The sequence below is a fragment of the Zootoca vivipara genome, chromosome Z1, assembly GCF_965207765.1.
Source record: "Zootoca vivipara chromosome Z1, rZooViv2.hap1.1, whole genome shotgun sequence".
NCBI classification, from domain to species: Eukaryota; Metazoa; Chordata; class Lepidosauria; order Squamata; family Lacertidae; genus Zootoca; species Zootoca vivipara.
In genome coordinates, this window is record NC_142583.1 from 74,275,447 (window position 1) to 74,285,311 (window position 9,865).

The window sequence follows — 9,865 nt, forward strand, 5'->3', positions numbered from 1 at the left end:
TTAAAATGCAATAATCTATTAAACATTAAAAGCTTCCCCAAACAGGGCTGCCTTCAGATGTCTTCTAAAAGTTCTTCCTGACGCTTACCTGGAATCTCCTTTCTTGGCATATGACTTTGGGTTTGCGAATCCAGAGAGGCTTCTAAGCCTGTCTTATTTTGGAGCAGGGGTGCCCTCATTTTGGGTGCACAGAGGCTGTGATGGGCAGAACCAGGGTGCAGCCGGGAGACGCAGAGATGCTGCATGCCAGCTAGAGGGCTCTGTGGCCTCAGACTGGGCGCCTCACCTGTCTGCTGGCCGAATGCCCCATTGACCTATCAAGCCAAGCACCTGCTACAGAGAAGGTGGCCTTGGCACGAGGGCCATTGCATGGAAGATAGCTATCTATCTATCTATCTATCTATCTATCTATCTATCTATCTATCTATCTATCTAATCTATCATCTACCTATCTATATCATCTTCTCCACTTTTGGGTTTTCCTAGACATCTGGTTGGCCACTGCAAGATTAGGATGCTGGACTAAATAGGACACACATCTACTAGTCTCTTCTCCTGTTCTTCTATCCAGCTCCCTGGCTATTAAGGGCCAGAAGAGCACCATGAATTAGGCTTGGAAGCGATCCTCGAAATTGGCCTTTACCAACCAGGTTGCCCTCTAGATGTTCTGGACTACAAGTGGAATGGACAGTTCAGCCGTGGAGTGGGCTCCCTTTGGAGGCGGTGGACTCTCCTTCCTTGGAAGCTTTTAAGCAGAGGCTGGATGGCCATCTGTCATGGATGCTTGAGCTGAGATTTCTGCATTGCAGGGGGTTGGATTAGAGACCCTCAGGGTACCTTCCAACTCTACCATTCTACAATTCCTTCAGCCCCAGCCAGCACACTGTTGTAACCCAGAACAGCTGGAGGGCACCTAGACCCAGCTATCGGCGTGTTTGAACCAGCGTCAATTCCCAGACTTCTTTCAAGACCAGTCCAAGAGAGCAAGTTGCAGTAGTCTGTACTGAACCATGGCAGCTGAACCATGTCCTTATATGGAAACATGAAGAGGGAACTTGTTGGTTGTGATTTTATGTGTCAATAATGAACCTGGCCCTGATGGTGCCTGGTGGCCTTAGAGAGGCAGTAGCCAGAGGAGGAAAGGGGTCGTCCTCATTCCCCTGGAGGGGTGCAAAGTGGATGGGTATTTCTTGATTGTTGTGTTCCCTCCCTGAGGGCCTCCGCTGATATTCATGCTTCTCCTAGATCACCCTTCCTCAGCCATGTGCTCTGCAGATGTTTCGGAGAGCGCCATGTTCCAGCATGCCCATCCGTCATGGCGGCTCTGCTGGCTTTGGCTGATGGAGCTGCAGCTCAAAACACCTGGAGGGCTCCAAGTTGAGGAAGGCTGTTCCAGAATGCTCAGCACGTCCTCCACCAGCCTCCTGGTCTTCACTGGAAGCTGCGTTTTAATTGAGCAACACAGAACGTATTGAAATGCACTGCGTGATTAGTTCTTTGGTGGCCAGAAGGTGGCACTATTGCTTTTCTTGGCTCTGCTGACAGAAAATGAAGCCCACAGTGGGGCGGGCAATGGAGGTGAGTAAAGGGGAAGCTGTGGGTATGCATCATCATTATTATTATTATTATTATTATTATTATTATTATTATTTTATATTTTATTATTCATTCATTTATTTATTTTATTTTATTTTCCTGCCCTTCACTCTAAGGTCCCAGGTTAGTTTCCACCATTAAAGCACAATATTCAAAACAGTTTCAAGCAAATGGCAATCAGAAATAAGTCGAGTCCTAAAAATACAGCAACAATCTTCAAACCTGGGTGGTCTCTTTCACCCCAAACAGCATCATTTGGGGGACCTTTCTTTCTTTCTCTTTCTTTCTTTCTTTCTTTCTTTCTTTCTTTCTTTCTTTCTTTCTTTCTTTCTTTCTTTCTTTCTTTCTTTCTTTCTTTCTTTCTCTCTCTCTCTCTCTCTCTCTCTCCCTCCCTTCCAGTGTGCTGTTGAGAACCAGCAGCTGAAGACTCCTGTGTCAAGGGGAGTGAGCAGAGAGAGCCTGTTCTCCTGAGAGAAAGGGCCGTGTTCCTCTGGCTCACCTGAGTTCCATGGGGCAGGACCTGGGCACATGTCCTCCTGGATGAGCTGAGAATAAGATCCAGGATGGCCTCAGGCCAGGGCAAGGGCCAAGCTCTGGAGAGGCCCAGCTGAAGAGCCTGAGGCAGCTTTGGCACTAAGCCTCCCCGCAGGCCCCCAGGCCAGAAGCCTTGCTTTTTGTAAGGGGCGCATGAAGCGCAGCAGTTTGCAAAGGTGCAAAGGACTTTAAACCTGGGTGTTTTTTCCTTTCTGCAGGAAATGCCTTGAGACAGCAAATCTCTGGGAGGCGATAGGAGCTGGGCTCCAGTTGCAGAATAAGGCAGCAGGTTCCTACATCCAGGCCACCCCTGAGGCAGCCTGGAGGTTTTGCCAAGGCCCTGCCAGTGGTGCTTGTGCATGAGGCGGCTTTAGGATCTGAGCAGAAGCAGCGGCTCTGAATCAAAAGCCACCTTCTCTACTCCCCTGCCAACCCCTCCCTTAGTGAACCACACCACCCAATTCAGGTGTGTGTGGGCAGAGGGAGCAGAGCCTCCTCCCTCGTGCCTTCTGCAAGGCAGCAGTGAGCTAGTTAAACCATGGAATTCCCTCCCACAGCGAGCCAGGATGGCATCCGTTTGTCTCTGGAGACAATGGAGGAGGGGGCCCTGGGGGGGGGGTGAAGTTGGCAGGTTGCAGCGCCTGTAGAGCCCAATACAGGAGAGACATGTTCTGTTGCAGCTGGGGCAGAGGAAGGTGTCCGGTTGTGCTGCTGCAGATGCACCAGGGCGTTTCTTCTCTCTGTACTCCTCCCAGCGGCCATTTCTCCTCTTCTCACTGCTGTGGATGCAAAACCTGCCTTCCTGTCTCCAGGGACTGCGGTCGTCTGCAAGGGATTTCCACACAGTGGGGTTGATGTTGCTGGCCACCATGTCTCATTTGCAGACATAGGATCCAACTCCTAGGGACCAAGCTCCCTTTGCCACCCCCCCCCTAAAATGTTTGAGGGGGCTAGGCCATTCAAAGAGCGAGGGTGCACCCTGCCATGTGATTTGATTATGTGGGGCAGGACTTACCAGCCCCCCCGTATTTTATTCAAGTTGGGACCCCTGTTTGCAGACCTCTTTGTGACGCAGAGTTGGCTGGCCAATGAACCTGGTGTCTGAGCCAGCTCCCTGTAGATCACACCCTTGGGGATCCTGCCATCTTCTATTCTGTGGACAAGACTAAGCCAGCTTGGTTGGAACTGTGGAACTCCCTCCCACAAGAGGCAATGGTGGCCACCAGCTTGATTGGCTTTAAAAGAGGATTGGGCACATTCATGGGTGAGGACGAGAGGGCTACCGACGGCTACTGGCCAGGGTGGCTCTGCTCTGCCTCCACGGCCAGAGGCAGCGATGCTTCTGAATGCCAGTTGCTGGAAATTACAGGAGGGGAGAATTGCTCTTGTGCTTGTGTCCTGTTTGAGGGTTTCTCATCTGGGCAACTGGTTGGTCACTGTGGGAACAGGAGGCTGGATTAGATGGGCCCTGGGCCTGATCCAGCAGGCTCTCCTCATGTTCTTACAAGCTGCAGCAAGCAGGAGACACTTGGGGAAGGCGCTGAGCATGAGCACCAGGCCCTGGCCCTCTCCTCCTGTTTGAGACTGGAACTTAGAAGGTGAGGGATCCATTCCCAGGGGAGCGTCAGGGACTTCCTCTAAAAGCAGGCAGCTGCCTCTGCATGGCCTCCTCCGCCTGTTGAGCCCTGCCACTCAGCGGAGGTAGGGGTGGGAGGGTGTCATGCGTCCCCACCTCTGACCTCAGGGAAGACGAGCTCCCCCGTGGCCCCTCCTGGTGACAACACAGCCGGCTTCCTGACACAGATCCCCCATCGTGGAGTAGGGATGACAGCTCTCCCTCCTCCGCTGCTCTGCCCGGACTCCCTCTTTCAAGGCCAGGGGTCTAATGCTCCTGCCACTCATCAGGCAGAAGAGAGGCCTCCCCCCCCCACTGCAGGAACAGCTGGCGCTCTGCAGGTATGGCAGGTATGCAGAGGGCTTTATGGTTGAGGAGGGCTTCACACCTGCGCCAGGGATTGAATGTCCAGGCCGAGGCTGTCTCAAAACACATTTGCCTTCCGCCGGGCCTGGAAGTGCCCTTGGATGACTGATAAAAGGCAGGTGACACTCTGGACGTGTGCTGGGAATCTCAGCAGAGCCGCCTTCAGAGGGAGCAGCAGGCCAGAGGTGGTCCTGCCTGCAGGTGTGGTAAAATTAATCTCACGAGCATAAAGACAAACCTGCTGGATCAGGCCAAGCGGCCCCCAAATCATCCAGCCTCCTGTTCTCCCAGTGGCCACCCAGATGCTTCCTATGAGAAGCCTGTAAGCAAATCTGAGCACAAGAAGAGGCCTCTCCCTTTGGGTGGTTTCCAGCAACTGGCACTGAGCATAGCCATCCCGGCTAGTGGGTATCGATAGCTGTCTCCTCCGTGAATCTCTCTCATTTGCCTCTTTGAAAAAGCATCTAGGTCAGCGGCCAAAGGCATGGGGTGGGGTGGGGTGGGGGAAGCAGCCATTGCTTCCCCACCCTCCCAGAGGCACTTACCTGCCCACTTTGGCCCAGGTGGGGCACACCACACACAACCCATGAGCAAAGAGCTACAGACCAACCAGGAGAGGAGCCACTTAGCTGTGTCATTTTTATTCCAGACATTTAGAAGTGTTACATAAAGTGTCACGGTCAATAAATCTATTGAGGAAGTTAAAAAGAGACTGTGCACACTTCCAAGTGGATTGGCATTGACAGAGGTATCTGCGCTCAGACAGTCAGGTGATCAGAGTCGCTGGAAGACGAGTGAGTTCAGAGCAGGACAAGGGAGAGAAGTGCCAGTTGGAGACAGCAATAAGGTGCATTCAAATCTAGGTGCCAAGGGCCACCTAAGGCCCCCCAGAAGGAACCCAGGTGCTGAGGCCCAGGGAGGCTCAGGCCCTGGGCGCAATGCTGCCCTCAACTCTGCCTGCAGCCCCTGCCTGGCCAGCCAAGCCTCTTGGGGAGCTGCAGTCCCACCAGGCCAGGCCAGGCCAGGCCAGAGCCCAGCCAGGTCCACAGTGCGTCCCCTCTGACCTAGGTGGGACCTGCCTGGCCAGGGTCTGCAGGCCATTCCGCTTGATGGCTGGGCTCCTGCAAGAGTTGTGGTCCTCTCCTGCGCATGGGCTGCTCCCACAGGGCTGCCAGCACCCATGGACCTGAGAACATTGTGACCAGGGATGGGCAATGCAGGAAAAGGGCCACAAGCCAAGGATGGCAAGGGCTCATGTGCAGTGGGGGTGGGGTGGCGGTTTGAGATGCCCCCACCCCCAAGCTCTCTGGCATACGGCTTCGTGGTGGACTCCCAGGAAAAGAATTCAATGGGTAGGAAACAATGGAAGAACTTGTCCCTCCCCTCCTCCCTGATTCTGGATCCATGGCTCCTGCGTAACCCTGAGATTAATGGCCCTTGGGGGCCAGACAGAACTTACACAGGCATTCTGGGGCTGCCTCTTGGCTCCCCTTTCCATGCAATCCCATGATAAATGGGTTTTTGTTTCTTTCAAATGAAAAGGTTACATTTTGCTTCCATGCCAAATGATACCTGAATGGGTGAAGGAAAGGAATTCCTCCAGGAAGGAGGCGAGAGCTGCTGCACCCAATCCCCCAGCCCCCGGGTGCGTATTCACAAGTGCGTCCCCCCTCCGCTGCTGCCCAAATACACTTCCATGATGCTCAACACCCTTCCTGCAGGCTGGCCTCCACCCCACCCCTGGGCTCCTCCGAGGGCACACAGGTCCCCTGTAAGTTGCCAGGAAGTCAGCCATGGGGGGGCCTGGCCTGGCCCTCCCCCCAGAGGGGGCAGGCAGGCAGATATTCTGGCTGGCGAGAGGGCTGGCTTCTCCGCACACATCCTGCCCACGCACAGCCTCTGGAGAGAACAGGCTGAAGGTCAACCTCCCCTCCCCCCAGTGCCAATGGTGGGGGGTCTTTGTGGGAGGGAGTGTGGGCAAGAGGGGGAAGCCTCTCCCCGTGGATAATAGAATCAAGGAGCAGTAGAGTTGGGGTGGGGGTGTCCCAAGGGCCCTCTAGTCTCCACCGAAGGAGAGTCCACCCTCTTCCAAGGCGGGTCTACTCCACTGTTGAACGGCTTTTACCGTCAGAAAGTTATTCCTCCAGCTTAGTTGGACCCTCCTTTCACAGAATCCTAGAGTTGGAAGGGATCCCCAAGGGTCCTCTACTCCAACCCCTGCAATGCAGGAACCTCAGCAAAGGCACCCCTGGCAGGTGGCCCCCCAACCTCTGCTTCAGGAGGCCCCCTCCTTCTGAGGGAGTCTGTCCCACAGTCAAACAGCTCTTGCCCTCAGAAAGTTCTTCCTGATGTTCAAGTCGGAATCTCCTTCCTTGCAATTTGGGAAACCTAACTCATTGAGGCTGGAATGGCAAAGGTTTTTGGGATACCCCCGGGACCCTCGCAGGCCTCTCCTCCTCCTCCCAACACCCAACCCTTTGCCGCCTCTTCCTGCTGCAATGCCGTCCTCATTATTTCTTAATTAACATACCCAAGAAATCAATTAGCTGCTCGGTTCTAATTAAAAGCTACGAGGGATGATCATCTCATTATTACGGGCGGCGGAGGTGAGCAACCCACCCTGGCGGGGGCTCCTCCCCCTCCCCCGCCTCCCCAATTATGGGAAATGATAAAACACCAAACGCCGCCGCCGCCGTCCCAAGATCCCAGGCTCCCCTTTGTACCTTTGGGGAGACGGGAAAATTAATTAGCCTTTAGGCGGACCCTTGTGGGCTTTGGCTCAGGCTTCGCTTGGTGCCCCGACAGAGGGAAGCAGATATCTGCTTGCTCTCCAAGAGGGAAGGGGGAGGGAAACAGCCCTTGCTCCCGGCCAAGAACACAGGAAGGGGGCCAGGTAAAGCAGGATCAGGGCCTCCTCTGTCCAAGGGGTCCAGCAGGGGAAAGGGGGCTACTCGACAGCAGGAAACACTTACCGGGACAAAGACTGAGATTCCTGCACTGCAGGGGGTTGGGCCACAAGACCCTTAGGGGTCCCTTCCAACTCTACGATTCAAAGAGCCATGGGATTCACAGGGGCCCCTTTCAAGAAGTGCTTGAAACTTCGCCATTCGGGTGGGTGGGAGACAGGAAGGGACCATGTAGCTCAGCAGCAGAGCCCCTGCTTGGCATGCAGAAGGTCCTGGGTTCAATCCCTCTGCCAGTCAGTGCAGAGCAGGCAACTCTGAGCTCAAGGGACCAACGGCCTCATTCAGTGGAAGGCAGATCCCTCTGATCCTATGGGAGTTCCAAGGCCTCCCTCCTGACAGCCCCCCATGGAGGCACGGGGTGGGCTGGGTGGGAGGGCAGCAGGGGACTTGCCTAGGACAAAAAACCACGTATCTGTGATGCCTGCCTTGCAGGGAGTTGGACTAGATGTTCCTTCCAACTCCACCGTTCTAGGATTTCCTGCATTTCAACCCCACATTGGAACCTGTTGAGATTTCAAAGCATATTAACATCTGGATCAGCCGTTCCCAAAACGGGCACTCCTACCTCCCGGGGCAGTGGAATGCCTTGGGAGGTGCTAAGAGGTAGGGGGGCAGAATGGGGGCACTGGAGGTGTGAAGGCTTTGAAAAGCTGGTATCACTGGATCAAGTTCATCTGCTTTGCTGAATTAATTAAACGTAAGTCGTTTTAATTAGGTTTTGAATAAATGTGCAGCTAATGGTAATTGTTTTGAATTTTACTGCGTTACGAAGGAGCCTAAGAAGAGCCTGCTGGATCAGGCCAAAGGCCCACCTAGTCTAGTCTTATGTTCTCAGCTGCCGCAGGCTCCTTTCTAAAGTGCTCGGAGGTCTTCAGACCTGCAGATATACACAGGGAAAAGTGTAAAGTGTGTTATTTTGAGGATCTCTGCACCATCCTCTGCGTGACTCACAACCCACATCCCTCATTTGGTCACCTGAGACTGAGGCTCCCTGAAATTGCTGACATCTCTGATGAAAGGTGGCTGCTTCCCCAGCCCAGAAATCTGACCCCCTTAATGCTTTTGGAACAATGAATCCGTAAGAGACCCCCTGATTTGTTCCTCTCCCAGACTAGCGCCTGGTGGTGCTCACCTGCGAGGCACACAGTGAAGAGGATAGATAGAGTTGGAAGGGATCCTCAGGGCCACCTGGCCCCACCCCATAGAGGGGCTGTGGGTGCCCCTCCCTCCTTCCTCCTAGGAACCAGGCAGAGGGTTCAAACTTCAAGGAATCTAGGAAGAGCGAGGGAATTGGCTGCAGAGGAGATCTCTGGCAGGGATTCGCTGACCTGGCCCCTCTCCAGCGGTATGTGTGGGGAGCCCCCCAGGCAACCGCTCAGCACACAGAGTGTGTGCACCCACTGAACCCCCACCTCAGTGACTGTTTGGCTGTGTGTGCTGCCTCTTCCGTGGTGCAAAATCTAATACAGTGCTACCTCTACTTACGAATTTAATGCGTTCTGAACGCACATTTGTAAGTCGAAAAAAATTGTAAGTCGAATCCCATAGGAATGCATTGGGAGGAAAAATTCGTAAGTCGAAGCAACCCTATCTAAAAATTCGTAAGTAGAAAAAATCCTATCTAAACCGCATCCAAGATGGCGGAGGGAGCTCGTAAGTAGAGGTACCACTGCATATTCCTCTTCCTCTAATCAAATGCAGAGTCGTGAAGGTGAGCAGCAAGAGCAGCAGTCCACCCTTCCTTGCACGTTTCCTCCCTGCTTCCCAACCCTTTCCAGGGGTCAAAGCAGACCCCTCCAGCGCTGGCAGCCTGCTTTGGGCCAAGCACTGCAGACTGGCACCCCTGGCACTGCCTGGGGTCACAAAGTTCTCTCTGGTGGTGCAAATCTATGGAGCGCTGCCAATGGAAACCCTGGGCTTAGTTCCACCACGTTAGAATCGTAGAATTGTAGAGTTGGGAGGGACCTCAAGGCTCAAGTAGTCCAACTCCCTGCAATGCAGGAATCTCAGAAGCCCTGCTTAAAAACCTCCGAGGAAGGAGCGCCCAAGGGAGTCTGTTCCACTGTCAAACAAGGCTGCTCACCTCCAGAAAGTTCTTCACTAGGGTTAATGAAGCCAATGGCATTTCCTTCTCCAGCAGAGAACCGTTTGCAGTTTGCCTCCTCCTCTGGGCCATCCAGTGACCCTCCCTGCTGACGGCTGCCACCTACTCTTCCCTCCTGCCTCTGGAAGAGCACCTGCCCTGCCTTTCCTCCCTGCCCTCCCTCCCTCCCTCCCTCCCTTTATGGCACTGCAGGGGGCATCTGGGCTGAAGCAGCAGGGGAAGGAAGCAGGGAGGCATTGGTGGGAAGAGAGGGAGGGACAGCGGCTGAGCAGTGCCCCCAAGCACCTCCACCGCTGCCAAGTGGGGAGGAAGGCCGGACGACCTCATTGTGTAGGCAGAGCCCTGGACGATGGCTGCGCATCGGGCACCTGGCCAGAAAGCTCCCCCCGTCCCACAATGGGGGGAGGGCAACCTGCAAACAGCACTTTTTGCTACGATCCGTGGAGACCCACCACAGGAGCTTCACACGTTCCGACCAACCAAGTGATGGCTGCAATTAGAGCAGGGCAAATTTAACTTGCAAGCTCACCCACTGGAGAGATATATATATATGTGGTGGAGTGTCGAGGCAGTCCTCAGGCCGGGGGGGTGGGGGATGTGGGTGCTGCGTGTCAGCTACGACCTTGGCCGTGTTATTTGTTTAGAATCAAAGCGAGTGGTGCACATCGACTGGTGCAAGAGTGA